The 5,990-nt window shown below is 43.4% G+C and overlaps 1 protein-coding gene across 1 annotated transcript in view; it reads right to left on the minus strand.

Moving 5' to 3' along the window:
• USP6NL (USP6 N-terminal like) overlaps positions 1-856 on the minus strand; it is a 177,709-nt gene extending 176,853 nt beyond the window's left edge. Inside the window, exon 1 of the mRNA XM_005862286.2 lies at positions 148-856. The gene's annotated coding sequence lies outside the window, so the exon portion shown is untranslated. The remainder of the gene's footprint in view (positions 1-147) is intronic.
• Between the last annotated feature and the right edge of the window lie 5,134 nt (positions 857-5,990).

The following is a 5,990-nucleotide window of genomic DNA, read 5'->3' on the forward strand; positions in this document are numbered from 1 at the left end:
CGGCACCGCTGGGCAGTGCCCGGGGACACTCCGCTCAGCCGATGGCATGGCTCTGGCGGTGCCCAGTGCGCTCCTTTCCCAGGACCGGCATCTCGGGGTTCCGATCGGCGCGGCTCTCGGGAGGCTGCTGTGCAAAACCCGTTCTACCTGCGAGGTCTCAAACGCTCATCCTTCGTCCCCTCTGTCTCCAGGTCAGCTTTCCTTTCTAATTCCACGGAAGCTGTCAGGAGTTTTCATCTCCAGAGCTCCCCTGACGAGGTGCCGGGAAGGGCTGAATGCTGTAAACTTTCCAGCACTGTAGGTGCTGCAGTTGAACGATGGATCCGATAGGAGCTAGAAAGTTAGGCTGTGCGAACAACGGGAAGGCTTCCTGTCCTGGTTCCGGGGACGGGAGGACGGGAACCGGCCACTCCGCCCGGTGCGGTGCCCTCCCCTTCCCCGCAGGTGAGACTGACACTGAGACCTGGGTGCTGGGGGCCACGTGGGCGAGGAGGGACGAAGGAGGTCACATCTTGGCAAACTTGAAGAACTATACAGACTAGGACCTAGGTCTCAGGTGGTCTCCAAGGCTCCTGGCTCACACGTGTGATCGTATTTGTACGCTTTTAAGAAAATACAAATGTATACTTCCCTTTGGGTCTTTTTTTCATGCATTTAGGCCAGATTTGTGAAGACTGGTGTTTATTTTTATGATCCTGATCCAAAAATAGCATAAACTGTTTGATCTATGAATTGAGGTAAAAACAGATCAGGAGTTGGGAAGACATGGGAATCATTTTCAACATCCAAACACTTCTCCAGGAGGCAGGGGGAGGGGGATTCACCAAAGATCTTATATGAAAATATGCATTACCTATGGGCACAAATAGGGTGGGGAAGGCCTGGGGGGCGGGAACCTGGGGGGGCGAGGGGAATGAAGGGATAAAAGGGGAACATCTGTAATACTCTCAACAATAAAGATTTTAAAAAACAAAAACACTTCTTATGGAATGCTCTGATTAGCTGTCACCAAAACTGGGCTATCCTGAACTCCTGAAAAGCAGAGGCCCCACTCACACAGCTTTGTAGTCCCACTGGACCCACAGATTTCTTTGTACATGGTAGGCCCTCAATAAATGGTTATTGGATTAAATTGCCAGGTTGTGGTTCAGCTCTCATCCTTTAAGGAGACCTTAGGAACCACTAAGTCATGCAAGAAATGTTACTCAAGGGACATCCCTGCAAACATCATAAACAAGAATCCAAGTCACTAGTTAATAATGAGATCATGGGAATTTGGATGATTGACACTGGCCACAGGTTAATTTGTAAAATGAAGTAGAAATTTCAGGTATGTTTTTTCCATAAATTATACAAGTAATTTTTTAAATTTTATTTTGGACTTCATGAGCACCATTAATTCAATTTTATACTTCAATAATCACAGTCTGACACTATAGTATTTTTTAAAATATTTTTATTGATTTCAGAGAGGAAGGGAGAGAGAGATAGAAACATCAATGATAAGAGAGACTCATCAATTAGCTGCCTCCTGCACACCTCCTACTGGGGATCAAGCCCGCAACCTGGAATCGTGGCCCAGACCAGAATCGAACCCAGGACCCTTCAGTCTGCACGCTGACACTCTATCCACTGAGCCAAACCAGCGAGGGCTATAGTATTAAAATTCAGAAATCCCCATATCTTTTCCCAAGTCAAAGTGTGTGCCATCACTGAGTCATGTCACAACAATATAAAACTTGATTTGTTTTATTATAACTTCTAGGGCTTACCATAATTTTATTCTTAAGGCTCTTAGAGGTATTGTTAAACTATAAACACAGATTTTTATCTTTCTTGTTTACTAAGATATCTCCAGGGTAGTGCTTGACATGTGATAGGCATGAAACTTCACTTATCTGTGGCATTTTAACAAATTTTAAATTTATATCAATGATTTTAAATAAAATATAGACTCGTTTGTCTAAACCAGAATGGGCAAATTTTTTCTTAAAAGGGAAAGATAGTAAACATAAGAGCAGTCATAGATAGTATGTAAAATAATAAATGTGGCAATGTTCCACTAAAAAATGTACCTATAGAAATAGGTGGTTTTGACTCACAAGGTCATATATTACTAACCCCGAAATAATTATATTCACTCCAACATTAAATGCCAGATATTAAAATACCCTTTAACCGAAGAAAGGGTAAAAGCTTGATATCAATAAAGCACTGAAAGTGAAAAAAAAGGGGGGGGGCAAAGAAAGAGAGAGAGACATATGGAGTAACACTTTGTGCTACCAATTAAAATATTTCCCAAATACCAAAAGTTCAAAACTACAACCAATGCAATACTAGATAGATGGACACTTGCATTTCACTTTTACAAAAGTTATATGTTATGCAAATGAAAAGAACTTAAATGTTGCCAAAAGTAAAAGTATATGTTTGAATCCCCCACAAGGATGCCATAATAATTAAGGCCAGAAGTACAATTTGTGGTAAGAACATAAAAACAGAGGACATAGAGCAAAAAAATTCTACAAAGCAAACCATCCATCCTTCACTCTCATCTTCAGAATATGGATAAAAGGGTAGGCCCTAGAGTCTCCTGTAAATTGAGACTTCGAAATGTAAATCCATGGCTATCTGAGCCATTTAATTTTTTTAAGAGGGGTAAGCAGATAGTTTCCTAAGGGAGAAACTTTTTTTTTTAATAAACCTGTGGGAAGCCTTGCAGGGCAAACTTCATCCTCACAAGCAGCAGTGCTTTCTGAAATTTCATAAGGAACCAATGCTCCTCCATCGGTCAGGAAGTCGGTTCCAATGACACTGCACATAGTTGTTCCTCATGGTTGGAAAGAAAAAACAACAGTCAACATCTATGTACTCAGTATAAGTGAAAAAGTAATGAAGAACCAACAGCCACATCCACACTGTTCATGTTAAAAAGTCATCCTTTTGCCCTGACTGGTTTGGCTCAGTGGATAGAGCGTCCGCCTGCAGACTCAAGGGTCCCGGGTTCGATTCCGGTCAAGGGCATGTACCTCGGTTGCGGGCACATCCCCAGTGGGGGATGTGCAGGAGGCAGCTGATCGATGTTTCTCTCTCATCGATGTTTCTGACTCTCTATCCCTCTCCCTTCCTCTCCGTAAAAAATGAATAAAATATATATTTTTTTAAAAAGTCATCCTCTGGTTTAAAAGAGAAGTTATTCATTGCAGAGCTAGAAGACAACTCCATGGGACGATTGTGAACCCCATAAAATTGTATGCAAGATGTTGTGTATGCGGTTTGTTACTTATAACTGAGTTTGTCTTGTTTATTTGTGGGTGTATTATTTCGTTGTTGTTGTTATTGTTGCTGTTGTTAATCCTTACCCGAGGATATTTCTCCATGGATTTTTAGAGAGAGTTGAAGGGTGGGGAAGAGACAGAGAGAGAGAAACATTGATGTTAGAGAGACTTATTCATTGGTTGCCTCCGGCATGCACCCAGACTCAACTGAGGTACATACCCTTGACCGGAATCAACCCACGACCCTTCAATCTGAGGGTCTACGCTCTGTCCACTGAGCCAAACCAGCAAAGGTTGGTGTATCATTTTGTTCTTTTTTTTCTTTTTTTTTCTGTCTCCTTATCTTAAGAATGTACTGCCATGAAATTGGGAAACTTATCTTCTTCCCTAATCTACCCCATGGTCCAGATCGATATCTGATACAGAATTAGCTCCTATAAATAATTGTACAAGGAATGAAGGAAGAGGAAGAGGGGAGGAGAAAGGAAGATAAGGAGGAAAGAATGCAGGAAGAAACAAAGGAATACAAATACCATTTTAGGGGAAAAAATTCTAACTTCTCTCATATACTCAAAAGTATCTGTGACTCAAAAAAAAAAAAGCAGGAATGACTTGTTTTCAACTACAAAGGCTGCCTTTCATTATCTACTCTGCCTTTTTGCTCACAAACCACCCATCTCCTAATTACATACCAAAATGGGTATCATGGTTTCCCAAAAATCTATAATGATGCCTTATCATTTGAAAAGTGTCTCCTTATGTTTTTATAGCTTTCGAGAATTCCTTCTGCCTGCTCAACTTATAGCTGAGAACCTCTACATTTGGCCACTTCTTAAATGTCATGCCATTTATTTATAATTTGTCTCATCAAGCAGAGGTATATTAAAAGGTATTGTAAGATATTTTTAAAAAGTGAAGTACAAGTTCAAGGCATTTCTATCTCAGTTGTGGGGTAATAAAAATTTGCCTCTATGTAGATGATTTTAAATTAGCTTTTAAACTCTTGTGCCCATCCTATATAATAAAGAGGTAATAGGCAAATTGACCCTCACTCTGTCACACTGTCACAAGATGGCTGCGCCCACAGTGGAGGCAGGGTGGACTTGATGGGGTTGGGGCTGGCCAGGTCTGGATCTCGCCCAATGGGGGTGGGCCAGCTGGGTCTGGGTCTTGCGCAATTTCGAGGTGCGCACAGGTGGGCGGGGACTTGACTCTGGATCCTGCGGTGTGCCCCATATTCTGACAGGAGGAAGATTTTCATATACATTTTACTAATTTTCTTTCATCTCTGACACTTCTATTATAGAGAAAGGGCAAATAGCAATATTAAAATATTTCCTCTAATTAATTTCCTTTTAATGTGCAGGGATTTTGTGCACCAGGCCACTAGTATCTATATAAGTTGCATGGTAGCAAGTTTTCAAAGGTGTCCCCCCTCCACCAGAGAACCATGCCTCCAATATTTACATCCTTTAGTATCATCCTCCTCTTACTAGTAAATCTAGAACAGCCCTGTGACTTTTGGCCAAAAGAACAGGATGGGAGTGATGCTACTGATAAGTTATTTCTAAGACTAGATTGTAAGAAGTCTTGCAGCTTCTGCCCACGTCTCTGGAACTCTAACCCTCCCAGAACTCAGCCACCTCACTGAAAGAAGCCCCAGCCCCATGGAGAGGCCACCTCAGGTGGTCTGAATGAACCTTTGCTGAGACCCTGGTAAAAGCCAACAATGACTGCAAGCCACATGGGTGAGCTATCTTGGTGTCCAGCACAGACAAGCCTTCAGATGCCTTGAGCCCCAACCATGTGACCCCATGAGAAACCCCAAATGAGAATGTCTCAGGTGAACCCAGTCAACCCATGGAACCATGAGAGCAATAACAAATTGCTGTTTTAAATCACTGAGTTTGGAATGGTTTGTTATCCAACTACAGGTAACTGGAATAAGTTGATTAAAAATAAAATGTTAGAGAACCAAGATGGCGGCATAGGTGAACACCTATACTTGCTGCCTCTCACAACCACATCAAAATAACAACTAAACAGCAGAACAACTACCACCCAGAACATCGGGAAAGCTGGCTGAGTGGAAGTTCCACAACTAGAGAGGTGAAGAAGGTGCATTGGGACTGGTAGGAGGTGCGGAAAGTGCTGGCACCTGGATGTGCTGCTCTTTTAATTGGGAGGGAGATACAAGCTCCCGCTTGCTCTGAACTCCAGTTCCGGGTGAGACTCTGGGGGACCCAGGCACATATGGGGAGAAGAAACTGGACCTGGCATTGGGACAGGAATGAGAGGGTGGCTTTCTCTCAGAGGTGCTCGCAGCGATCATTGTTCCTGCACAGGGGCGCAGGACGTGGAGACCTGGGGACCTCTCTGGTGCAGGGCTGACTGGCGGCCATTGCTTTTTGCTCCACCCTGGTGATTCCCAGAGACCCAGTCCAACCCAATTTACAACCCCACCCAAGCTGTGCACAGCAGCTTTTGCATATGAATGGCCTGTGCTCTCTCCACCTAAAACCTGTCAAACTGCAGCTGGGTCAGAGAGCCCCAGAGCTTCCAAAAGAAGGCCCAAGGCCGGTGGCAGCAGACTGCCTTGCTTCACAACTGGGCCTTGTCTGGGCACTTCCAAACCCATCTGGGCACTTCCAAACCCGATACAAAGAGGAGGAATCTGCAGATCTCTCTGTAGCTCCTGCTGGGTGGCCCCAG

This window comes from Myotis brandtii, unplaced genomic scaffold, assembly GCF_000412655.1.
Source record: "Myotis brandtii unplaced genomic scaffold, ASM41265v1 scaffold163, whole genome shotgun sequence".
Classification (NCBI taxonomy): Eukaryota; Metazoa; Chordata; class Mammalia; order Chiroptera; family Vespertilionidae; genus Myotis; species Myotis brandtii.